Source organism: Cebus imitator, unplaced genomic scaffold (assembly GCF_001604975.1).
Source record: "Cebus imitator isolate Cc_AM_T3 unplaced genomic scaffold, Cebus_imitator-1.0 Scaffold27, whole genome shotgun sequence".
Classification (NCBI taxonomy): Eukaryota; Metazoa; Chordata; class Mammalia; order Primates; family Cebidae; genus Cebus; species Cebus imitator.
In genome coordinates, this window is record NW_016107342.1 from 8,054,219 (window position 1) to 8,082,141 (window position 27,923).

Genomic DNA, 27,923 nt, shown 5'->3' on the forward strand with positions numbered 1-27,923 from the left:
GTAGCTAATTTGTTAGTCCTACAAAGGCAGACTGGTCCCCAGGCAAGAAGGGTGTCTTTTTGGGAAAGAGCTATTGCCAATTTTGGTTCAGAGTCAAGCCATAAACTGAATTCTTTCTCAAGGATAGGTCAGCCTACACCCAGGAATGAACAAGGACAGCTTAAAGGTCAGAAGCAAGATGGAGTCTATTAGATCTTATCTCTTTCACTTTTATAATTTCCTCCATTATAATTTTTGCAAAGATAGTTTTAGGGTGGGCTGCATGCTAGGAGCTGGGGCCTTTGACAGAATGATAGGATCTATAGCACACGGGTAGAGAGAGTGCTGGGGAATAGATATACCAGGTTCACATTCCTCCTTTCCAATCTCCTGGGTCTCCACATTGGACAAACACAACCAGAAGCTAGTAGATAAGAGAACTCTTTGCTGTAGTCCATGTGGATTAGCCTCTGTGGCAAGGTCAGGATACAGAAGGATGAAGGAAGGATGCATCTACAGGGGCAAATGGAAAACATTAGCACCTACTCTATGTAAAACATAATGATTTCTCAAATGCCAAATGGAAAATTATCTGGAAATTCCATGGTACAGAGATGTAAAATATTTGAGGTATTTGAATACAAATTGATAAACACATATTTTGAAAAGCACAGATATACCACAAGGGTCATAGAGACCTTAGATTTAGAAAATGGAGACATATACAAATGAAGAAAAAGATGTTTTTTCCAAGATATCAGAGGTAGTATATTTATAAGCATCCCTCCATGTCTGTAAACTCAAAGACACATAAGGAAACAAATCAGAAGAGAAAAACCACAAAGAAAAATTTCAAGGAGAAAATTTTAGGGTCAGAACAGTTAATAGGAAAAAACTCTTAGCAAGGAAAGTAGACAATTAAGAAAATGTGAAAGTAGTGAAACTGCCTTTGCAAAAATTATAACTGAGGAAATTGTAAAAGTGAAAGAGATCAGACCTAATAGCCTCCAACTTGCTTCTGATCTTTAAGCTGTTGTTCATTCCTGGGTGTAGACTAAACTAACTTTGAGGAAGAATTCAGTTTATGGTTTGACTCTGAAACAAAATTGATGATAGCCTTTTCCCAAAAAGAGACCCTTCTTGCCTGGGGACCAGTCTGCCTTTGTTGGACTAACAAATTAGTGACAGAATTAAAAAATATATTTTAGGGGTCATGCAACCTCTGGCTGCTCCCCAGATTGCTTCTGGGGATAACATCACTATTGTAAAACCTAAGATCAGTCCTTGAGATATTTTGCAGACCCTCCAATAGATGGATCAGCTGACACCACCCAGAGTGGTAATCTGACTCAACTAGTTCTGGGATCTTACCGAGGAACAGAAGAGAGCAAGAAAACCTCACTTTGACTCCCTATGATTCACCAGTTAACACGCTTTACTTCCCAAGTCCCTACCCACCAAATTATCTTTAAAAACTTTGATCCTGAATGCTCAGAAAGACTGATTTGAGTAATAATAAAACTCTGGACTCCTGCACAGTCAGCTCTGCATGAGTTACTGTTTCTCCATTGCAATTCTTCTGTCTTGATAAATCAGCTCAGACTAGGCAGTGGGCAAGGTGAACCCATTGGGTGGTTACAACACCTTGAAATTCTTTCTCCGAGTTCTAGTAACTGATTCCTACCATGCTGCCTCTGGCCTGGGGTTTGCGAGAGTAGATGTGAACCCTGAGATATTTCACTTCCCTTCTTGCTTTTTCTAAGCTCTTCCTAGATTATAATAAATAGCCCTGTTATTAAAATTTTCTCAATTATCCCATTTGATTGTGCCATTTTTTTTTTCCTTTCCAGGCCTTAATCGATAGACCTAAAATTTATTCAAAGTATTTGGGGGGTATTCCTTAGTTTCTCTTTTTTTCTCACAACATCAATTTTGTTTCCTGTTTGCTCAATTGTTTTAAATTCTCTATAATTGCTGTCAGGATCTTGAGGCTGAATCTGCCATGAATAGCATTCGATGGACTACGGTAATGGTGGTGGTGGTGGTGGTGGTGGTGGTGACAGGAAGATTTCATTATGTGTTTACTTCAGAATCTTTTTTCCTTGCTAAAATCTGAGATGAAAATGGATTTTCCATTACAAAGCTCCAGAACATTTTCTGTATATTAGGATTCTCTAGAGAAACAGAACCAATATATATTTTGTATAATATGTCTATATGTAATATGTATTATGTTTTATATTATGAAATATATAATACGCAGGATGTAACTGCTTAACTACCTCACATCTAGGACAGACAGTTAAAATCACATCTCAAACTAGGGAAGCCTACTGTGTCATGGGTGCTAAACATCTGCTCCCTGTTCACTTACTGTAATAAAAGCAATTTCCTCTTTCTTTCTCTTTTTTCCCATATTATCTCCCCTCATTTAAGAGAAAAAAAATATGTTACATTTTGGATTTGTTAGTTAACAGCAGAGACAACTTCGCACATTAAAGTTTTCTAGCAAAAACTCTTTAATTTGTGCAACGTTGAAATTCTTCTTCTGACATGTCCCATGGTTTTTAAAATCACTTTTAGATTTTTGCATTTGAAATCAGATTCAGTTATAAAAACACCTTTTCCATTCTGTGAATATCAGAAACCTCTGCTAACTATTGTTTGAAGAGAAATTTGAAACAGATTCTGTTTATATATTTTATATATTTACATAGGACGTTCTTAATATAGCCTTTTTAGTTATTGAGTCTTTAAAGTCTGTTTGTTACTAGAATATTCCACAACTAAGTTTCTAGATTTGCTGATAAAATTGTTCTTATGTTCAGGAGACTGCCGCATGTCCTTGCATCTCAAATAATGACTTCATGCATAAATCGGTTAGCCTTTAGTTGATTAAAATATTTCATTAGTCAGAAAATATCTCTCCTTGGCCCTGTGAAATAATTGAGATATTAATTTTGTTCCTTAGATCCTTCAGTCACAGACCAGGGGATAGTCAATAAATTCTGTGATTTGGAGGAATTCAGTGAAAGGTATTGTTAATGCTTTATGGCACACAAAGCAATCTTGTTTTTTCTAATTGCCATGGACTTTTATCCCTAATGCTCATTTAGCACTAAGCATTAGGCAAAATAAAATATTGATATTTAGTGAGATGTATTTCAAATCAGTGTTAATTCTTTAGATCAGTGGATGGTAAACTATGACCCATGGACAAATCCTGTCTTTTTTTGTATAACCTGTAGCTAAGAATGATTTTTACATTAAAAAAAATATTACTTTATGACATGTGAAAATTATATAAAATTCAAATGCTAGTGTTCCCTTATGGTTTTATTGGAACAAATCACATTCCTCTGTTACATTTATATAGGTGCTTTCACAATGCAATGGCAAACTGAGTAGTTGCCACAGAGGCTGTGAAATCTAAAAACATCTAGCCCTTACAGGAAAGTTTGCTGACTCCTGCTTTAAATAATCAAGTATAGTTTTTCTTTACTTAAAATAATAACCTAATTGAAAACCTTAGCTTTCTTGGTAGCTATTGAAATAATAATGATTGACCACTAGTTTTATAAGAGAATAATAGGCCTCCTAGCATTATTCCCACAGACAAGGCCATTGCTAGGGAGATAATAGAATTATATAAAATTGTTTAGAATCTGTATCTTGTTGGTTATCAGATATGGAATATGATGTCAGCTCGTATTTGCCAGTGCTTCTGAATATCTTTAAAACCTTATGTGGGATCTATTACTCTCTCAATATACATACAGGGAGAGCAAGAAAGGGAGCCCAAATCATTGTTGGCTTCAGATTAAATAAATCTCACCATGTTTCTCATAAAATAATGACTACTGTAGGCTGGGCGTGGTGGCTCATGCCTATAATCCCAGCACTTTGGGAGGCCAAGGCTAGCAGATCATCTGAGGTCAAGAGTTCGAGACCAACCTGGACAACATGGTAAAACCCAGTCTCTACTAAAAATACAAAAATTGGCTGTGTGTGGTGATGCATGCCTGTAATCTCAGCTACTCAGGAGGCTGAGGCAAGAGAATCATTTGAACACCAGAGGCAGAGGTTGCAGTGAGCCGAGATTGTGCCACTGCACTCCAGCCTGGGTGATGGAGTGAGACTCCATCTCAAAAAAAATTTTAAAAACCATAATCTCTACTGTAATAAACACATTGCTATCACCGATGCCCACTATAGGAGACAAAAACAAAAAAATCTATGGATAATATAGCACAAAACAAACCAACTGTTCTTTTACACCTATAATTCTGACATAAAATATATGGTTCTTTTTCTCACACCATTCAATTTTCCAACTCTCTGGACACCAACAGTGTGTCTTATAGTTTGATTCTGTCACTAACAACTCAAAGCTAGTGCAGACCCCCCTAGGTAAACGGCTCAGTGCTACAAAACTGCTCCCCACTTCAGACACCAAAACACGGGTCCCATGTTGTCACCTGTACTTCCGACTTATTGGATCTAAATTAAGAGTTCCCACAACTCCCAATGTGGGTTCAGTAATTTGTTGTAACAGTTCATAAAACTCAGGAAACATTTACTTATGTGTATTCGTTTATTATAAAGGAAATTACAAAGTATACAGATGAACAGACAGTAGACAAGTACATAGATGAAGTCTGAAAACATCCTTAATACTGCAGCTTCTGTCTTTGTGGCACTGAAGGTGTGTCACCCCTCCTGGCACATAGATGTGTTCACCAGTCTGGAAGATCTTCAAACCCTATTGCTTAGAGTTTTTATGGAGACTTAATTACATAGGCATGATTGATTAAATAATTGGATATTGATAATTAAGTCAATCTCTAGATGCTCTTCAGAAGTGGAGCTGAATATTCTAATCCTTTCTTTAGTCATGACTTGCTCCATCTAGTGACCAGCCCCATCCTAAATGTATCTAGGAAATCTAGCCACCAGTCATCTCATTAGCATGCAGAAAGACACATCACTACACAGGTTTGAAGGTTCTTAGAAGCTCTTACATCAGGAATCAGGACTAAGACCAAATATTATAACAAAAGATACTATCAGTCAGGAAATTACAAGGATTTTAGAAGCTCTGTGTCAGAAATGAGGGCACAAACCAAATATATATTTCTTATTCTGTCACAAATATAGAATGGATATATTTTCTTCATCTTTGTACTCAAAATGGGGCCCAGAAAATGTAAGAACAGGTGTCTCAATTATGGTCTCATCCATGACTCTTGATTCTTGATGAACAATTGCACATAATATCTTTGTTTTTTTTTCTATCCCCTTGCAATCTAGTTCCCAGCAGGAAATTTACTGAGCTGCCAACTTGTGATCATCTAATTGACTCAGAAAGAATCTGAATGAGTTTCTAAATATCCAACTGAAATCAATTGTGACTCTCTTTATTTTAGGCCCCAGGCAGATTGAAATTGAGACAATAAATGGAAGCACCTTATTCTGAAAAAATGAGAGTTGGCATTTTTGTAGCAAAAATCACATACATATACCTTCACATTCACAGACACACATACACATACACCACACTCACATGCACACTCATTTACAAAACTTTATATTTGGAAAGAATACGTAATTAGATATATGTTTGGCATCTTACAAGTTCTGTCTTTCTACAATCCATGACTTCAGCAATCTGGGAAAACATTTCATCCAATAAAATAAAATATTAGGACTATATTAGTCCATTTTCTGTTGCTTATAACAGGATACCTGTAACTGGGTAGTTTATAAAGAAAATAAATTTATTTCTGACAGTTATGAGAAATTCCAGGGTAAGTTACTGCATCTGGTGAGAGCCTTCTTGCTGGTGGGAACTCTGAGGAGTCTTGATGCATTATAGGACATCACTGGTGAGAGGGCTGAGTGTGCTAGCTCAGGCCTCCCTCCCTCCCTCTACTTTTGAAGCCAATAGTCCCACTCTCACAGTAATCCATTAATCCAAAAACTCATTAATCCCTTAATTCATGAATGGATCAATCAGTTCACCTCTTAAAGGCCCTACTTCTCAATACTGCTACAGTGGGTTTTAAATTTCAACATAAATTTTACAGGGCATGAACACTCAAACCATAGCAAGGACTATTGCTGGTAGTGGAGAGCCATGACTAATAAATAGCTTAATTTCTTAAAGATGTCTGTACCTTGGTTTTCTACCAAAGGTCTTGAGACTCTTTTTCAGTATATTTTTCATTTTCCTCATGGAAAAGTTTTTCCCAAGGTTTTTCTGTTCGTGCACATTTTATATTTAAATGTTTTCATTAAATTCCAATTTGCGTGAAATAGAAACAACAAGAATTTCAAACAGTATTGTTATGGGTTTAGTAGCCCATCTGCCATTCTATCTTCTTTTTCTAACAGTTGGAAAAGGAACAACTGTGAGAATAAACAAAGTATTTAACACTATGCCTCTACGTTAGAATTCTGAGTATCTGAACCTTCAGAAGGGAGGAACTGACTCTTCAGTTTTCACTGTGGTATGTAATCATGATGAGCACTATTGAGAACTGTGATTACAAGTAAAGCATTTGTAGCATTCTAGTGAGCATCAAGTGACTAAACAGACACATACCATGAACTATTGTTTTCAGGAGAACGTTTAATGGTGGGACAGCCAAGTGATCTGGTTGCAATGCAGTGAGAGAATTGTTTCAGTTCAGATACTTACAAAGGAGGCTCTTGCCAACAATGGAGTTCCCCAAGCTCCATTCCTATCCCTGCCAGAAGAAGAGAGGATATGGTGGAGTCACAAGAACAATACAACAGACCAGTTGTACACAGACAAAGGCCATTTCTGACCCAGCCAGGAGAGCAAAAGCAAGCATTTTGCAACAATTTGGAGGAAGGAACATTGGTAGGAGATAGTTCAAGACACAGCTTGGAGAAAGCTTTGTGCCCAAATCCAGTTTATGCCCTTAGATAGATAAGCCAAATAGAGTGTAGAACTGAAGTGGCATCCTTGTCTAGGGTAATACGTGAGGTTCAGTGCCTCATACCAAGGAAATCAAGGACACGGATACACACAAGGAGTGAGTTTAAGAGCAGAGGTTTATTAGGCAAAGAAAGACAAAAGAAAATAGCTCGCTTTCCTGCAGAGAGAGAGGGGCTCCTAAGTGGGTCTTCTGCCCCATGGCAGAGTGCACGGGTTTTATAGACTGGCAAGAGGAGGCAGTGTGTGGCTTACGTAGGGTCCAAAGATTGGTTGGACTGTGTGCCCTTTACATATTGTGCAAAGAGGCCTGTCACCCCACACTAACCTTTTATTATGCAAATTGTTCTCTTCCTGGCCTGTGCCATGTTGTCTGTTCCTTGCCGTAAATGGGGGTGACAAAGAAAAAGGAAGATGGAGCCTCCAAGTTGAACATGCTTGGCCCCCAGTTAGCCTTTTCCTATTGGCAAAGCTGCTAGTATTCACCTGTGCAAGCTTCCGGCTTGCTTATCTATGTCTGCAGCTCCATTTTACAGGTTGCTCTTTCTTAAAAAAGAAATGATTTGGGGGCCACTTTTTATTAAAAGGAAAACCTTACTAAGAACTTCCTTACCCTAACTAGATACCTAGATAATTTCTTTTTAACTCCTGTATCAGAACTGTATGGGATCCACTAAAGAGAACTAACAAAATTTCGACAATGCATTGAATGTGTTTGTCAGAGGTATTTGAACCAGAGTAACACCATCTTAAATAGGAGCTGGGTAAAATAAGGTTGAGACCTACTGGGCTATGTTCTCAGACTGTTAGGCATTCTAGGTCACAGATTGAGATAGGAGGTGGGTACAAGATACAGATCAGAAAGACCTTGCTGATAAAACAGCTTGCAGTAGAGAAGCTAGCTAAAACCCACCAAACCAAGATGGCCAGAAGAGTGACCTCTGATCATCCTCACTGCTCCACTTCCACCAGTGCCATGACAATTTACAAATGCATGGCAACATCAGTAAGTTACCCTGTATGTTTTAAAAGGGATGGGGGCATGAATAATCCACCCCTTGTTTACCGTATCATCAAGAAATAACCATAAAAATGGGCCACCAGCAGCCCTAGAGGCTTCTTTGTCTATGGAGTAGCCATTCTTTTATTCCTTTACTTTCCTAATAAACTTGCTTTCACTTTACTCTGTGGACTCACCCTGAATTACTTCTTGCATGAGAGCCAAGAACCCTCTCTTGGGTTCTGGATCAGAACCCCTTTCTGGTAACATCTTTCTGGTGATCATGGGAGGGACAATAGTGAGGAAACCCCCAAACCAAAGGCTAACTTTGGGTAAGTGGCGAGGTCTAATAACATCTTTCTGGTGACCCACAGAACAGACAATACAGAAGAGACCTTTTGTCCTAGAGGAAAATCATCTGCTTGTACCATTTTGCTGACTTGCATTAAGTGGGTTGTATATACTGGGTTACAGGATGAGGTTGGGTTAGAAACCAAACTTAGGGGAGTTAAAGTCTGTCCTACAACAGAGTGGGTTAAAGGCCCCTCTTAATATAAGGCAAGGACACTTGACCAAACTTGGGTTCGAAGCCCAACTTAGGAAAGTTAGAGTCCTTCCTAAGATTTAGGAGGTTAGTGGCCCTTCTGGGTAAAGTTCCTCTCAGCTAAGAATGGGCTTGGCATTATGGAATGTTAACTGCTATTGTCTTTGGAATAATCTGCCTTGCACTCTCTGCTGACTGCTGTGGGTGATAGAATTAGGCATGAAAGGGATTGTGGGACATAGGGAGCTTTACTTTTTCCCTAAAGAGGGAAACCTGAGAGCTGATGGGACAGCTGTAAAAGATCCCTTCGCAACTGACAAATGACTGCCTGGACTTTTCAGTATCACTGCAATGGGTGGATCTTTCTCTGGCCTCCCTGAGCTGGTCACCTTCCCCACCCTGCCTCAGGCAATGCTTTTCTCTCTCTTTTTTCCCTTTCCTATCTTTTCTATTACTCAGAGCTACCATCCTGCACAGAGACCACATATTGAAACTTCTGGTGGAAGGTTGGATTAATGATGATAGCGCCCAAGAGGGTGCAAATTTGAGGCTTGCCAGTTTGATGGTGGGTGCTAAGCAGAAGGGCTAAACTCTATGTTTTGTGATGCATATTTTACTCTGGCCAGAATGGAAAAAGATAATTTTCCTTTGTTTTGTGGCTTAGCCCCAGGGCTGTAGTGCAGGAAGCTGGATCACGATGGTTGCTCAGGGAGAGAGAACCCAGAATCCTGGCATACTGGCAAAAGAGTAACAATTTATTACCAGTCAGACTTCTGCTCTCTTTCTCTGCCTCTATGCAAATCATTTGGATGAATGGTAAAAAGTCAGTGTTTATCTCCTCAGCAAAGTTTTAATTAATAGGAAAAAGGATTTGTGAGGCTAGTTTTCAGCTGTAGTGAATCTGGTGTGCTTTGTGTGTCTTTCTGAATTGTTTTGTCATAAGAAGAGTACCTTAGGATATAATGAGAGCCTAGGACCCCATAAGCCTGCAGTTCAAGATGACCCAGCAAACTGATCAGTTACAAAGTTTTCTGCAGGCCCCTGAAAAAAAAAATTGGATAAAGTTTTCCTCTTATCTTGTTTCATGGGAACTTGCTCTTGTAACCACATTGCAGTACTTTCTTTTGGTTTCTGCCATCACAGTGGTGGCCTGGGTTCAGAGTTCAATTCCTGGCTAGTTTATTTTCTGCCTGTCTGTGTATTTATATGTATTATGTGTATAATACTTATATATGAAAAAACTTTTGGTTTAATAATAAAAGGAGCCTAAATCAAATATTTTATCAGAAAAGTAAAAAGTGTAATGCCTCTTAGTTTAGGTGACTTTAGTAACCTTTGGGAAATAAAAACCAGTTTTACATGCAAGATGTATAAGAAAAGCAAAATGTGGTTTTGGTAAAAAGTTATAAGATGTCATGGGAATGTGAATTTTTCTGCCTAGATTAAAGTGTCAAAGGATTGTTTTAAGTGTTAGATAGGGTAAAGCTGAAGGTTTGAGCAAGTTGTGAAAGGTAAAAAGTTAATCATATAAAAAAATTCTGTGTGTGAACATATTAGCTAAAGTTAAAGGAGTATGCAGTTTTTACATAAATTGAACATTGGAATAAAAGCACAACAGAGCTTAGAGCACTGATTTGCTCTTTAAAAAAATTGTAAATGGTTATAAAAGGTATGAAAATCTTAACTTATGGTCATACTAATTAAAGTAGATAGATTCGTCAATAAGGTTTTACAAAGAATTGGGTTTAACATTAATAGTACATCAATGTAAAGGTGAAATTTGCCTTCTTTGGTATAAAAATCCACACAGGAAGCATTGTCAAACATGGAGTGGTGTTTAACTCTCTTTGGGCTGTGTTTGTATAAATATGTTATTCTATCTCTTTCAAAATTATGGGAAACTCCTATAATCCTAATATGACCTAATATATGTTTTTACTAGTTATTGTTGCATACAATCTTTTTCACTTTTTGCTTAAAATGTTGCTGATTCTTTGTTTCTCAGAGTCAAGAGAACTTTTGTTCTGAGCTATTTATAACTTTTAACAATTGAGTAAAGTATACTCCCGTGAACAAAATTTGGAGCATATTTGTTTCTCTCTACCTGATTTCTCCAAAATTTGAAAACTATTTGTAAATATTCTCAACTTATGGAATATAGTTATTTGTATAAGTGCAATAAGAATCTGTTTTATTTTGCAAAAAAACCACAGTTGGATAAATTTGTTATTTTATTCAGGCTTTGACTGGAATGGTATGCTTTCCTTTAAGGAATCAAGCTTGAATTATAGAGCCAATAAAAGCCCCTTGGAAAACTGGCCTTAAACCTTGTCTACACTGTCGCTGTGTACAGTTCCTGACCTGTAGTAAGCAAAGAATGTCACTTTGTGACAGTCTCAGGAGCCCGAAATTATCCTGGGACCTTAAGAGGAGAGACATTTACCCAACTCATAGGAATTTGATGGTATAAACCCGTGGCAGGGCTCAGCTCTAAAAAAGTCTTATCTGGGATTCTTTCAATGAAACAGTTCCATCAAAGCCAATTTAATAAGAACATATATGAAAAATAGTTATTCTTGCTACATATTATACAAATAATCCATCCAAGTATAATGAAGCAACTCAGCCTCACCATGATTTGTTCTTAGTAAAAATGGGAAACTGTAGAGAAAAAAAAAAGAAAAAATATGTTTTAAGAACTGTAGTACACCTGTTATTCTAGTCTCAATTTTTTTTAGATTTTTTCTTGCAATTTAGACTAACCCTGTTCATTTCTGTGAACCAACCAGTGATCTCTGACCACAGCTCATAAGAAACAAAATGGATGGGTAATGTCAGAATCTGGATCAATATTCTAAGTCTAGACACATTGGAATCAGCTAGCAACCCTATATCAGCTTGGTTCCAACAGTTGCCAGTTCATGTAAAACTTTCTGATTTAGTATACTTGGGATAATTTAGCTTATTTTGCTTTGCTGTTATGGAATATATTGGTATTGTACTCTGCATAGCAATGCAGGATAAGCTTACTGGATGTTTTCTTATACTGAAAAGTTATTCATCGTCCAGATATGACCTTTTGTCAGAACTCAGAGTTATGGATAGCGCTCAACATACTGATTCTTTTTGACTGAGCTCCTCTCTACCGCAAATACAAGATATCCTAACAGGTAGGCAGGAATATCATTGCCCCTGTTCAGCATGAAGAAGTTACAGAAGATGTTTCTTTGTCCCTCTGCAACTCTTAGGATGAAGGGTTCTATTGTAAAAGAGAGGGAGGAAATGTCAGAAACATTTGAACCAGCATAACACTCTCTTGAATAAGAAATGGGTAAAATAAGGCTGAGATCTACTGGGCTACATTCTCAGACTGTTAGGCATTCTAAGTCAGAGGTTGAGATAGGAGGTTGGCACAAGATACAGGTCACAACAACCTTGCTGATAAAACAGCTTGTAGTAAAGAAGCTAGCTAAAACCCACCGAAACCAAGATGGCCACAAAAGTGACCTCTGGTCATCCTCACTGCTACCTTCCCACCAGCGCCATGACAGTGTACAAATGTCATGACAACATTAGGAAGTTATCTTATGTTTTCTAAAAGGGGTGATATGAATAATCCACTCCTTGGTTAACATATAATCAAGAACTAACCGTAAAAATGGGCAACCAGCAGCCCTTAGGGCTACTGTGTCTATGGAGTGACCATTCTTTTGTTCTTTTACTTTTTTAATAAACTTGCTTTCACTTTACTCTGTGGACTCATCCTGAATTATTTCTTGCATAAGATCCAAGAACCTTCTCTTTAGGTCTGGATCAGGACCCCTTTTTTATAACATGTTCATACATATGACAGAACACACTGTTTAAGGGTAATGTCCCCCTCCTCACTGGATGTTGATAGCATAGTATTTATAGCTGTGTGTAATTATGCTCAGCAAAATTCCTCAAAACTAAGAATTGTTCTTTTTTAAGAATATAGAAAGGTTATTATCAATAATAATTAATAAGAATTAAACATTGTCAATGTTAGAATTGCCAATGCTTGTTCTTTGAATAAGTATTAAAAACATTGTCTCATATGTCAAATATGAGAATATACTCAATAGTCCTTCCCATTGTCTTTGCACCAAAGAATCTGCCCCCAGTCCCATAGTAGATATTTTAGGCGATAAACACAACAAAACAAAAACACAAGTATTAAAGGAGGGTACTGTTAATCTAAATATCTCTTGTTATGTAAGCAGTACCCCATGAGAAGGCCGCATTGTCAGCGGGGTAGCTGGCTCCTGGAGTCAGACAGTGCTGAGTTCCAAGGCTTGCTCTTTTGTTATCTATGGCTTACACAAGGCACTTGGCCTCTCTAGAGATTATTTTCCTATTTGTGTCAGGGATATGTTGACCACCTATGGCTGCTGAACAAAGTACCACAAACTGAGTGGCATAGAAAAACAGACACTTAATTCCCACAGTTCTAGAAGGTAGATGTCTGAAATCAAGGTGTCAGTAGAGGTGGTTCCTTTTAAGGGATCTAAGGGAAACTCTGTCCCATGTCTCTTTCCTCACGCCTGATGACTGTCAGCGTTCCTGGATATTCCTTGGTTTGTAAATGAATCACTTTGATATCTGCCTCTGTCTTCTCGTAGCATTTATCCTGTGTGTGTCCAAATTCTCTCTTTTTATAAAGACACCGATCATACTAGATTAAGACCTGCCTTCTCTTAACTTGAATATGTTTGCAAATACCCTATTTGCAAATATGATCACATTCGCTGGTAGCAGGGATTAGGACTTCTACATATGTTTTGGGGAAATACAACTCAATCCCTAACAGGGATAATAATCAAATACCTTCTTCAGAGCACTGTGAGAGGGATTAATTAACTCAATAATGCAATTCACTGGGAGTAGGTTTGTGCCCATGGCAAAACATTTTTTGGCCTTCCCAATATGTGGCATGTGTGGCTTTGTAATATAGATGAGGTCTGTGCCCTCTCCACACTACTGTCTCCACTACCATCTACTCCATTTGTTATCTTGGCAAATTATTATTATCATTATCACAAATATTACTGTAATGTTGCCCTCACATTGCTGCTTCTGTATGAGTGTGCTAAATCCTGTGCAAAGCTTGATGCTGTCCATGAACTTGCTCTCTGTTCTAACTGTTCCAAGTTCTGCTTGGAAGTGGCATCGAGCTGGTATGAACTGGAAATCTGAATGGCTGTATGAACACAAAGACAGATGGCAGGATCCCCATTGGAATGTGTGGCCAGCACATGGCTGCTATTTGTTTTCACTCTCGAGTAGTCAGCAGACACACTGTGACTGTACTGCAGCTGCAGTGAGATTTACTTCCAGAACTTTTCAGGACTGTGGGGCAGTGCATGACAGGGGTTACTTGGACAGGTGAAGTCCTAAGAAGGAAGCAAAGAATCTTTTCATTTCTTAGGAACTCAATATAGGAGGCAAGTTCCATAGTAAATGAGTAGACATATTCTAGTTTTCAAGAGAGACTTGGAAGCCAAATTTCTGTGTCTCATGTAAGTCTAACTTTAACCAGAATTTAACCAGGTTAATGATCAAGTACCTTTGCATCCCTTCCAATGTAGTGCAAAATTAGCCGTTAAACATTTTCAGGTGAATCTTGCTATTTCTTGACTCACATGTTACCAAATTTCTTGCACTCCTGACACATGCACAATTTTCCTGGAATGAAATTTCAGTTTACTTCACCTGGGTAATTTCCACCTCCTTAAAACTTCAACTCAGGCTTCTATCTTTCCCAGGGAGCGTCCTTCATACCCTGCCTCCTCCCTGCTTTTTGGGATTTTGGGCATCTATCTTATTATTTACCAAGTTAAATTAAACTTTTTTAATTTTTAGTCTGGACAATATCTTTTTCATTTTGAGTCTTAGGGTTGATGAAGTAGTGTTTAATAACTGTTCATTGGATTAAATTATAACAAATTTCTTAAGAATAATTTAAAAAATACCTCTCTGTGTCTATCTGTCTGTCTCTCTCTCTCTCTTTCTCTTTCTCCCTCTTTCTCTCTTAGGAGAAAAATAACCAAAGATGTGGAATCCTATTTAGTCCTCATTCAATGAGTGAATATTTTTCTTTAATTAGCGTGGACATAAAAAATTTCTAGAGAGCAAGATGTAGGCTAAGCTATATCTAAAAGGCATTCATTTATTCAACAAATATTTACTCAGTATCTTCCATTATATCTTCAATGCCTACATTTTGTTCTTAATGGTAAGAAGCTATCAATCAAAGAGTCAAACATGTAAAGAGATAATTTTGGTACAGTATATGAGAAAACCAAGAAGTTACCCCTATGATGGCATAATCAAAGATTCAAAGGTTTACAAAACATGGGAAAGAAGTCTTCTTCTAATAGCACCTAAATAAATTTCTGTTTATACTTTCTCACCATCGATACACTTTATAACTATGCCTAATTTTGTTTACACCCCTACTTATTCCACTTGAATGGCTTTGTCAAAGTCAGTAATAACCTCTATGTTGTAAAATCTGTTGATAATTTTCTTTGCATATTATTTAACCTATTAGCAAAACTTTAACATAGTTTCTCATGCACTTTTAGAAATAACCTCTTCTCTTGGGTTTCTAAGATACTCTGCTTTCTGGATTTTTCTCCAATGCCCCTGAAGACTCTCCTTTATAGATTCCTGCCCCAGAGTCAGGTTGGCTGTGAAGGTGATAAAAGCGTAAGTTTCATGACCCCTCCGTTGCATGGACCTCTTCCAGAACCACAGGAAAGACCTAACATGGTCATATGTTTTGGCAAAATTTGCAAAAGTAAAATATTTTAACCACAAGGGTTAAAGCAAGTTATTGTTTTCACTCCAACTTCCCCGTTCCTCTTGCCACAATGTTGAGTGGTGTTAGAATGTCTCCAGGTATTTTAGGAATCCAGTTACAGGGAGGTTGGGTGGAGGATATATTTCCTTTGGATTAGTGGATTACATGTATGTGATTCACAGTCATGTCATGTTAATGGGGCTTTTGCCAAACATCCCACTGGCCAACACACCTGCTTCTAGGGCATGACAGTACAGGGCCAAAGGTAGCACCATGACATGAATGTTTCTATGGCCCCAACACCAGGTAAATATTAGTAGTATAGAGGAGAAAAATGCTGGGAGAAAGATCAGATTACCTTTCTACTCTTCCAGTGTGAAATAATATTATAAAATTTTGTCATGTGAAAAAATAATTGGAATATGCAGGAAAAAAATAAAGGGAAAAGTATTTGAAAGTAAATCAGGCAGTTAAGACTTCCAAATATTGATCAATTTTCCTGCATTATGTGATGTTGGTGGAATTTACCCTCATTTTTATATCAGTAATTTACCTCAATTAATTCATCAATTTAATGTATCCAATTTTGTGTTATAAATTTTCATTATTTTCCTTGAAGAAGGCCCCCTAAATTACATAAGCCCATAAAATCTAAGTTCATTACTGAGTTGTCCATACCTGCCCTCTTAGCCCACTAATTCTTACATCTTTCCTAGGTAATATTGTTGTTCCTATGGTTTTAAAAGCCATTTGTATGCATCTTTGTTAGTTGATTTGGATCTGCCTTTGATCACAAAAGAACTGGAACCTGGAATATTTTTGAATACCTTCTTTATTTTTATTAGGTTTTTAAAAATCTAACAAAACAGGCTATAAACTCTGGTACCAACTCAGTAGGACCCTAGTAAAATGGGCTAACTTCTTTTTTCCTCTCATGTCCTCTTCTGCAAAATTTTAAATCACATAGGCAAATCCTAAAGAACACAGTTAAATACTTTGTTTCAGGGCTTATGATGATTGATAAATAAACAGTGCTTTTTTTATATGTTGAACTAAATTAAATTAGTACAACCTGCCAACCCCTTTAGCATTTGAATTTTAAGAAAAGGAAGCAATTCTAGGATAGAGTGTTTTCAGAAGCAGCTTTAGAGACATGGAAGTAGGCTGGGACTGACTGAAAGAAGAAAGTTTTATTGGCAGGTTTGCAAGAGTCTGCAAACACTTGGAAGAGGTTACTGATATTCTTGACATAGAAGAGAGAGAGTCCAGTTAGTAACATAGATACACTTTGAATTCATTCCAATGGGTTACTGTACTGATCCTGAATCATCAAGTACTTTATTATATATCTATGTATTATTTATTGTAGTTAACTGTGGTATCAATTCTTTTAGAGCTGTGGTTCTTGTACACACCCTATCTTTGTAGCATTTTCTCCCTTAGCTATAAAAGCCCAGAAATCAGCAATAATTTTAGGTCAGTACTCAGACTTTCCTAGTCATTGTATTGTCCAGTATCGGACTGGCACCCTCCATAGGTACTGAGCTTACTTTCATCCCATTCCTCCTTTATAGATAGGAGGAATGCATGAAAAGAAGTTTGAGGAGGCTATATTATGAATGGGATATGGTTGGATTCACTCCAGGATAAAATCCAAATAAATAAAAAACAAACGTGAGGAGAAATCAGAGTGTGTAGTCAGATAATTGATACTTTCCAGAGTAAAAGAAGGGCCGCTGCAAAAATGTGCATCACTGCCCATCTGAATGTGTTCTGCCTCTTGCTTGCTCGTGTGTTTGTGTCTTCCTGTCTGTGAATCATTATGTGTGTCTGGTGTTTTTACATATCTATATGAAGAATGAGTGGGTTGATCCGAGTGAGCTCTGAGGCCTTTTTCGGGTCTGGAATTCTATAACTTTGTCATTTTGTGTTTTTATCAGTGTTCACCTATATATTATTGTATATGCTGCCATAAATATATCCTGGATATTTTTTGCTCTGTACCTGCATGGTTATAATGGAAGTTAGTGGGAGGAAGTCTTTCCTCCAACCTTATGATTTAATTAGAGTTAGATAGATGAATGGAAAAACTTCTCCTTTGCTTTCCTGCTTCCTGGTCAGTCTTGGAACTGCCAAAACTTGGGAATTTTCACAGAATGAATCAAAGGAGATTTCACCTGTGATTGTTAATTTTGTATCAACTTTACCAGGCTATGAGGTGCCCATACATTTTGTCAAGCATTCTTTTGGGTGTGTCTCTGAGGGTGCTTTTGGATAAAATTAACACTGGAATCATCAGTTTTCATAGATTTTCCTCCATAATGTGGACTGGCTTCATTCAGTCAGTTGAAAGCCTGAATAGAATAAAAAGACTGAACCTTCTGTGAGTAAAAGGGAACTTTTCCTGCCTTACTGCCTTGAGCTGGAGCATCAGTCTTTTCTTTCATTCAGGCTCAAATGGAAACACTGGCTCTTTTTAGGGCTTGATTTTGCCAACTTTTGAACTGAAACTTAAACCACCAGCTCTTCTGAGTCTCTAATCTTGGTTACACATTTTGTGATTTCTCAGCCTCCATAACCACATTAATCAATTCCTTATAATAAATTTCTTTACACACACACACACACACACACACACTCATTTGCACACCCCACACCTTGTTGTTTTTTTGTTTGCCTGGAGAACCTTGAATAATACAGCACCTAAGAAATCTGTGAGAATGAATGGGATGGGCTTCTGAAACCTGCTTAGAAATGGGGCCTTGAGAGTGACTTTGGGGAATTATAGACAGAGAAAGTGAGAGACTAAGTGATTCACAGTCACCTCCCACCTGGCTTAACTTCAAGAAGAGAGGTGATTCTAATCACGATTATAGTAGTTTAGACTTGCCTGAAATATGTCCATAGGAAATTTCAAAACCTATGTGGGGAGACTTCCCCTAAATTTTGTGTAGCTAAATGTGGCCCCTACAGGAATGAAATTCTAAACCCTTGAAATTTAACTTCAGATTTCCCTTCTTATTTTTTTGGTGAGAACTAAATCAGTAGAGTGTAGTGGAAAATTCACTAAACTGAAATGTAGACTGTGTGCTCCAGCTCTGCCTGTTTCAGCCAAGTGGAGGCTGTTTTGCCTCCTTGGGCTTCACTCAATTCTCTCATCTTTGATGTTGAGGTAATACATGCAGGTCACAGAGTTGCTGTGCAAATTGGGCAGACTAAGGAATTAGAAGCTGATTTCCGAACTAGGATAGACTGTTGATGTGAACATTCATACCCAAGAGCTCTTTAGAAATATTAAGCAGCTGTTATCATGAAGTTGAAGAAGTCCTGGTAAAGTATAAACTGAAAGGTTGGTGCTGCCTTATCATAAATTGAAATCTGATATGCAACCTTTCAAATCTTTATCAGGGATAAGTGCAGGGCAGTGACTTGTTTCAACTTTCTTAACCTCTTTAAATAGTAGTACCTTCTGTATAATGACCATGGTGATGTCTCCTATCCTGCCGCTGGGATTCCCAAAAGGACTGACAGAAATGTTGGGGGCCAAAGTTGGTGAAAGTATAAGACAAACGATGAAAGATAATATAATAATAAATATACATCAACTTTTTGATCCAGCAATTTCCTCAGATCTATTATTCCAAAATATTCAACACATACCTTCAAATATATACACACTCATATGTTCATTACAGCATTCTTTACTAGAGGGGAGAAACATCCTAAATAGTCATCAAGTGTAATTTTTTAAGTGAATAAGGGTATATCATTCAAAAGAAAATATAGGGAAACTTGAAGAACAATAAAGTAGATCTATGTGTACTGACATGTAAACATAACAGATATTATTTATATATATATACAGAGATTTATATTCAGATACAAATAGATGCACATATGCTTGGATAGAGAGTGTGTGTGAGAGAGAAAGAACCAAAAGAAAATCACAAAACTGTAATATATAGCATAATCTCCTGTATTATTTTAAAAGTTCCTGTGTAAGTATATTGATGTGTAAAAAAGGAAATGCAGGGAAAGTCTAGAAGTATACATCAATCTCTTAATGGTTGTTACTTCTAGGGATGGGAATTGGGATTTAGACAGGAATATAGAAAAGATTTTTCACTTTACCCCTGTATTCTTCAGTATAATTATATGTCCATATAATCAAAATGTAAAGAATAAATATATATATATATATATAATGTTAGTGTCCTTTAAGGTAGATAACATATATACAAGTATATATGGTATTGATAACAGTTGTATAATGAGTGAAGATTACAACTTATTACCTTTTCACATCACCTAAATGAATGTATTCTCAATGATTTATTCCAATAATTTAACTTGTTTTAGCTCTTATCTATTTTAAAAATGAAATAGACTATAGTGAAAATACTTATTTATTGGGTTTGTTTATTTCTATGTCTTATTCTCCTCTTATGTCCCCTAACACAGTGCTCCAACTTCCATGCATAAAAATCAACTGGAGGCTTGTTAAAGCACATATCAGGTCCCCAACAGTGATTCTGATTCATTCGGTCTGAGTGAGCTCTGAGAACTTGCATCCTTAACAAAGTCCCAGGTGATGAGGATGCTGTTGGTCTGAGGATTCTACTGTGAATAGATCTGCCCTAAAGCCCCACCCAGAAAGCTCATATTTATATCTTACTTTATTCTGCTAACATTTATTAAGCAAGAAGTATGTGTGGTAGGCTCAGTTCTACGTTCTGAAAATCTAAAGTTGAAATAAAATCTTTATCACCAAGTATTAGGTTGGTGCAAAAGCTATTGCTGTTTTCCCCATTTGAACTGATCAGATAGTACCCAGCTTGATGGAGGATAGGGAAGACAGACAAGTAAGAAGATAATTCTATGTCGGTATAAGTGCTACATTGAACAAGTGATGTGATCACAGAGAATAGACCTTTCATGGAGGTATAGTTGGTAAGAAGTAGAGGATGGAGTAGGAAGAGGAGATGCTGGTTTTATACTGTAGGATACCTGATAATAATGCCCACTAGACAGCTGAGTACATACCTGGATAACATAAGGCAAAATCAGGAAATAAGGATAACATAATGTTGCTTTAAAGAAATCCCTGGTCCTGTCTTTTTACTTGCAAAATGAAGGATGATCAACTGCTCTTGCCATAGCACTCTATGCATGTGAGATTTTCTGTCTTCTCTCTTTCAATCCACAAACCTTCATTCTGCTGAGTTCTAACCATCTGGGGTGCAGTGCTTCCATGCAGGCAAGACCAAGCAGACCCAGCATCACCTAAATGCTAGGCCTTCACCACTGGAGTGTCACATTCCTACCATTGCTTACTCCTATGCTCATCATCCTTTTACATTCCTTCATCTAGCTCAGTGCTCCCCCATGCTGAATAATTTGAAGTTCCCAGAATGATCATGCTCTCTCATATCTAGGATTTGCATATTTCAGTCACTTTGCCTGGAAGTACTCTATGTCCATCATCTCTTCTGGCTGACTCCTGCTAATCCCTGATGACTCAGTTTTGTGTTCATGTGTCCTAGGTGCTCTCCTCTAAAACAGTCTCCTCCATCTGGGCTAGAGGCTCCTACAGCATGCTCCCAGAGCACCCTCTTCTTTTACCTACTAGGTTGTGCTTACATGCCTGTCTCCCACAGTGATAGCAAGTACCTTGAACACCATGGACTGGATCTAATTCATATTTGGGCCTGGGTCTGAATAAGCACCCAACAAATGTTTATTCAAGAAATGAGTTCTTGATCCTCCTTGAGGCTTGTCTCTTACTAAGAAACTGCAATTTGTCCTATATTGCATTTATCTTAGGGTCTTGCCCTCCTCTAGGGAATTGCTAACTAATAATCCAGCAGAGTATTAATGTCTACTGGTACATTGATTCTTCCAGAAAAGATATATAAACATATGTAATTTTAGAGCTGTAAGTACCCAGAAGTCACCAAGTTTAATCTCACTTTATGATATGATTAGGCTGTGTCCCCATACACATTTCATCTTGAATTCCCACATGTTATGGGAGGTACCTAGTGGGAGGTAATTGAATCATGGAGGCAAGTCTTTCCTGTGCTGTTCTTGTGAACAGCATAAGTCTCATGAGATCTTATGATTTTGAAAAGAATAGTTCCCGTGTACAAGCTCTCTCTTTTTGCCTGCTGCCATCCATGTAAGATGTGACTTGCTCTTCCTTACCTTCTGCCATGATTGTGAGGCTTCTTTAACTACACGGAACTGTAAGTCCATTAAACCTCTTTCTTTTGTAAATTGCCCAGTCTCCTGTATATCTTTTTCAGCAGCATGAAAATGGTCCAATACAGTAAATTGGTACCAGCAGAGGTGGGTGTTGCTGAAAAGTTACCCAAAAATGTGGAAGCAGCTTTGGAACTGGGTAACAGGCAAAGGTTGGAACAGTTTGGATGGCTCAGAAGAAGACAGTAAAATGAGGGAAAGTTTGGAACTTCCTAGAGACATGCTGAATGGCTTTGACAAAAACGGTGATAGTGATATGAAAAATAAGGTCCGGTCTAGGCTGAGATGGTCTCAGATGGAGATGAGGAACTTGTTGGGAACTGGAGCAAAGGTGACTTGTTATGTTTCAGCAAAGAGACTAAAGACATTTTGCCACTGCCTTACAGACTTGTAAAACTTTAAACTTGAGAGAAATGATTTAGGGTCTGGTGGAAGAAATTTCTGAGCAGCATACTATTCAAGAGATGACTTGGGTGCTGTTAAAGACATTCAGTTTTATTAGAGAAACAGAGCATAATAGTTTGGAAAATTTGTAGCCTGAAAATTCAATAGAAAAGAAAAATCCCATTTTCTGAGGAGAAATTTAAGCTAGCTGCAGAAATTTGCATAAGTAACAAGGAGCCAAATGTTAATCCCCAAGACAATGGGCAAAACATCTCCAGGACAAGTCAAAGTCTTCACAGCAGCCCCTCCCATCACAGACCCAGAGGCTTAGGGGGTAAAAATGGTTTTATGGATTGAGCCCAGGGTTCTCATGCTGTGTGTAGCCTAGAGACTTGGTGCCCTGTGACCCAGCCACTCCAGCCATGGCTAAAAGGGGCCAAGGTACAGTTTGGACTATTGCTTCAGAGGATGGAAGCCCTAAGCCTTGGCAGCTTCCATGTGGTATTGAGCCTATGGGTACACAGAAGTCAAGAATTGCAATTTGGGAACCTCCATCTAGATTTCAGAGAATATATGGAAATACGTGGATGATCAGGCAGAAGTTTGCTTCAGGGAGGGATTCTCATGGAGAACCTCTGCTAGGGCAGTTAGGAAGGAAAACATCAGGTCAGACCCCACACACAGGGTCCCTACTGGGGAACTGCCTAATGAAGCTGTGAGAAGAGGGCCACCGTCCTCCAGACCCCAGAATAGTAGATCACTGACAGCTTGCACTGTATACCTGGAAAAGCTGCAGACATTCAATACTAGCTTATAAAAGCAGCTGGGAAGGAGGCTGTACCCTGCAGAGTCACAGAGGTGGAGCTTCCCAAGACTGTTGGAACCCACCTGTTACATCAGCATGACGGTGATGTGAGACATGGAGTCAAAGGAGAACATTTGGGAACTCTAAGATTTGACTGCCCTGATAGATTTCAGACTTGCATGGGGACCGTTGCCCCCACTTTTTTGACCAATTTCTCCCATTTGAAATGGCTGTATTTACCCAATACCTGTACCCACCCTGTATCTAGGAAACAACTAACCTGCTTTTGATTTTTAGGCTCATAGGTGTAAAAGACTTGCCTTGTCTCAGATGACTTTTGAGTTAATGCTGAAATGAATTAAGATTTTGAGGGACTGTTGGGAAGGCATGATTGGTTTAGAAATATGAGGATATGAGATCTGGGAAGGCCAGTGGTAGAAGGATATGGTTTGGCTGTGTCCTCACCCATATCTCATCTTGAGTTCCCATGTGTTGTGGGAGATACCCAGTGGAAGTAATTGACTCATGGAGGCAAGTATTTCTCATGCTATCCTTGTGATAGTGACTAAGTCTCAGGAGATCTGATGGTTTTAAGTGTAGTTCCCCTGCACATGCTCATTCTCTCTTTGCCTGCTGTCATCCATGTGAGATGTGACTTGCTCCTCCTTGCCTTCCTCCATGATTGTGAGGTTTCTCCAGTCACGTGGAACTGTAAGTCCAATTAAACCCCTTTATTTTATAAATGTCTTTATCTGCAGCATGAAAATGGACCAATACACTTTAGAAATGAGAAACAGAGACCCAGAGAGATAATATGACATTTCAAAGGTCACAGAGTTTCAGACAAATTAAAATGAGTACACATTAGTTAAGGTTTTATCCCCATTTCTTTTGAAAGCAGCCTTCTACACACTTAACCAGTCAGTGTGACTATTCATGGCATTTTTCATTACTGCAGTTCTTGTGAAAGTTAATTTAGTGTTCAGGGCTTTTTTTATGCCTTTCAAAACATACCATAAAGCAGAATTTTTATTTTAGTTGTATGTTGAAATGGGCTACTATACTAGTAAATGCTTTCCTATTATATTAATCCTTTAATAATATTTTCACAGAATTTATTATTTTTCTCAATTCTGTCTTCCCCTCTTCAGGAACTATCTCCTTGTCCCTGTCTTTCAACATTTTTTGTTAAAAAGTTATTTTCTCTGGAGAGTCTCTTCTCTTTCTATTTACTCCCACCTTCACCCTGAAACTTAATTGTGTGTTAAATCTCTCATAGCCTTGACATTCCTAAATAATTTAAATGTAAAATAATTGGATATGGGAATAAGTTAAGGTATTTTTAAAAAGCTCTTATAGAAAGTATTTTGTTTCTTTTGGTCAATTTCTAAGCACCCTTGACTTGGACAACATGTTCTAGGGTAGACTTTTCAATTTCATAAGACGATATTGGGGAAAAAATAAAATGATATGGTTCGGTCTTTTTACCTTCTCCTCTACAACATAGCCTTCTGATGTTCCAACTGCACAGAAGAATCTCAAACTAAAAGTTACAACCCATTTTTCAAGGAAACCTGATGGCATGCCAGGGCTCAGTGACACATTTCTAGACTATTTTGTGACCAGGGATTCTTTGGTGCTATAAGAAACCATATAGCACTCACAGAGAAGAACCTGGAATCTGGCTACAGAAGGTGGTTAAACTTCATTCAACCCTCAGTACCTTTAAGCTTGAGACAGAATTCCTTGGAAGCCCCTTGTTTGGCCACATGTCCTAGATCTATACCAGCATCTTTTCTTCAAGGATGCCTTTCTCATTTAAAAATGATCCCTTGCCCTCCAGACAGGAGACAGGATCTTCTAATGCCCGAAATATTTTATAGATTTATATTTGTTGGCTTAAATTTTTCATGTCTTATTTTAAAAAGGCTTCTCTGTCCCTGCACCACTCTCTGGACTTCATCCACCAGATGTGTGTTGTTGAAAACAGACAGATCCCTGTATACTGTACTGGATGTAAATAAAGAGTTCATAAAATCAAATGCCAAACAGGATCAGGTATATAATGTACATGGATGTGGCAGTTCTGATGATGACTGAGGTGAGCTGTAGAGCACATTTTCTGTCAGAAGAGAGGAGGGAAAATGTGAATGTCTATGTGAAATGTCCCAATTCAAACTGGAGTTTGCTAAATCAAACTTCTTTTAAGAAATGTGGGCCAAATTGTATAAACTGGATTCGGCTATGGTCCTCTAGTGTGTGACCTATATTTACAAATTACTTTTTCTTTTATAGGTTCTATAAAGTGAGTAAAATGGTGATGACAATTATACAAATGAACAGTACTAGAAATTGCTATTAAAGGAATGCCCCATCTTTCTCAAAATAATTTTTTTTACTTAGCTCTCTTTTCTTCTAAGTCACTTTATTCTTGCTTTCCTAAAATAATACATAGGACTTTTTCTAATGCCAGGCAGCCATGTATATGTATACGTATATATGTATATACATATATTATACATATATGTATACGTGTATACATATATGATCATGTATTACATATGTTACAGGAATATTAAATGCATACACATGTATAATGTCATATTATATTTGCATATATCATAAGACTATCATATATAATCACATATTCGTGACTGGTTTGAAATATACTATTATTTGCACATATACATCTTCCATCTTTTATTTGGAAATATTTGGCAATACAAGAATTTAGAATACAATTGTAAACTTAGAAATAAATGTTAAAAATTTATCATAAAACCTCTACTTTCTTTGCAAAGAAAGATGATGGTTTTCTTCTAGACAATCATGTATAACATAAGGTAGCACATTGGAAGCAGCACACTGGACAGGTGTGGTGACAAGGATGACTCCTTAGCAGCCTGCGCATCCTACTTTCCAAAAGGAGGTGGGCATGCTTTTAAGCAGAGTCTTAAACTGTTGGCTTGCAGGCCCAATTACAATGCTTTTAAATGATTGGAATTTAATGCCTTTCCAGTTTCATAGCCCTCACCACTTTAATAGGAGGCCCAGCTTTCCTTATGGACATCACAGCCTTTTCTTTGAAGTCATTTGAATTTGCAGCCCTTTTGTGTTAAGAGCATTACCGAAGACACAGCAAAGGTCGTGTGTCATCAGAAAAATGGAAGAGGGTTTGAACAAAAGGCACTTCTGCAGCGCTGAGTCCAAGAAGTATTTTGCAGAAGGAATAAATATCAACTGACTTTTTCATTTGCAGAAATCTTTGGCACCTCTTGTTGAGCACCAATATTTCAGGGTTAGACAAGAGCATGTCTCATTATACTTTCCCTTGTTTCTTTCCATAGGAATCTTTCCTTTCTTTTCTATAGTAACAGCCCCTAACCCCTTTTCTTTGGGTTACTTTCACTCACTCCAAGCCTGGGTGAGGAGTAAGAGTCTTTCAACTGACTTTGTCCTGCTGTTCCTCTGAATGCAGGTATTCTCATTTTTTAGACGCGTGTGTGTGTATGTGTGTGTACGTGCACACGTACACTCATTTCTAATTCCTAAGACAAAGTTTAAGCGGGATAATGACAAAAATAGCCAAAATAGAAGTTACACTAAATTAAATTGTAAGTCTGGTCAGCCTTTTCAGAATGTCCTTCCTACATAGTACTGAAAACTTTTAATAACATAGCTAGAATTTTATTTTAGATGTGTTAGCATACACTACATAGACTTCAACTCAAAGTAGAATCAGAATAGAACTGTTACTAAGCCCAGTGAAATATTCTATCCCTAATAAAACCCATTACCTTGCTCCTGAGCTTGAGTCCTTTTGGTTGCCCCCTCCAGGCTCTTGAAGTGCAGAAATCACTTTCTACCTTCCTGTGTGCTGAAGGCTTGTACCTGAAGGTTACAAGCTAGTCCATAATCTTTTTTGTAGACATCTCTTCCAACCCTCAGTGAACCCTTAGGATAAAAAAGACTCTTTCCTGTCTGGTCTAGAGATTCCTCTTCTGGACTTCAACTACCCTATGGTCACATTTCTGGAAACTCAACTAGTGATATCCCTTAGAAGCCATGGGGTTTCCAGGTCATGCTGTGTCTCATAATGACTAAAGTGTTTCAATAAATGCATCAATTACTACTGTTAGAGCCCTATTCTCTGATCAGCCCTGCCTGATGTTTTTAGTTCTACTCCAAAGGAATGGTGGCCTATTTAACCCAGACAAATATAGCCGGACATCAGTGATTTAATCCAGCATTTTCTAAGACTTGTTTTCTAAAACCCTAATATTCTAGAATTAAATAAATTTAGGAAACCTTGAATACTATCACCCTTTTGGGAAAATCACCATTTGTACAACATATTAAGGGCTCTGAAAACTTCTTTAGTAAAGATTCCTGATTAGTTTTTGATGTCAAGCATGTTCCAGCTTAATTGGCCATGGAATCATCTTCCCCACTTCCCCCCACCACGATAGAATGACCTTTTAACGTCATTTAATATCTTAAAGATCACTGATGCAGAAATGTAGATTTAATGCTTTCTGGTATCATCTTGCAATACACTATTTTTTCCAGTCAATCTCTTCTTTCACTTTTCTAGGTGACTATTTCAGCCCATCATCTCTCTCCTCAAACTTCCAGTAGCCCTTCCACTCTCTTCATTCTGGACGGATGACTTGATTCTCACTTCAGTCACTGAAAAATAGAAGCAATCAGAAGAAAACTTCTCTATCCACTAATTACCAAATTTTGAACATTACTTGCACCTGTGCTATAGATTCAGCCTCCTCTTCTGATATAGTGAATCAATTGCCTGCACTCTATGTGAGGTTAGCACTGCAGGTGACATGCTGAAGCTCATTCCTTTTTAGCTACTTGAGAACTTTGCTCCTCCAGGGATGCTATTTCTGTCCTGCATCATTAAACTTTCCCCTCCCTAAATTATTTCACAACATGCAAACATATTATACTGTCTCTTATATTAAAACAAAACAACAATACAAAACCCCTCTCTTGATTCCTATATACCTTTCCAGTGAGTACCCATTTCCTCTGCTCTGGTTTACAGGAAAATTCTTGAAGGAATTTGCTATACTCAGTGTCTCTCTTATCTCTTTTCATCTCCTCTATCGACTCCAGTAAGAATTTTGCCCTCAGGAACAGTTCTTA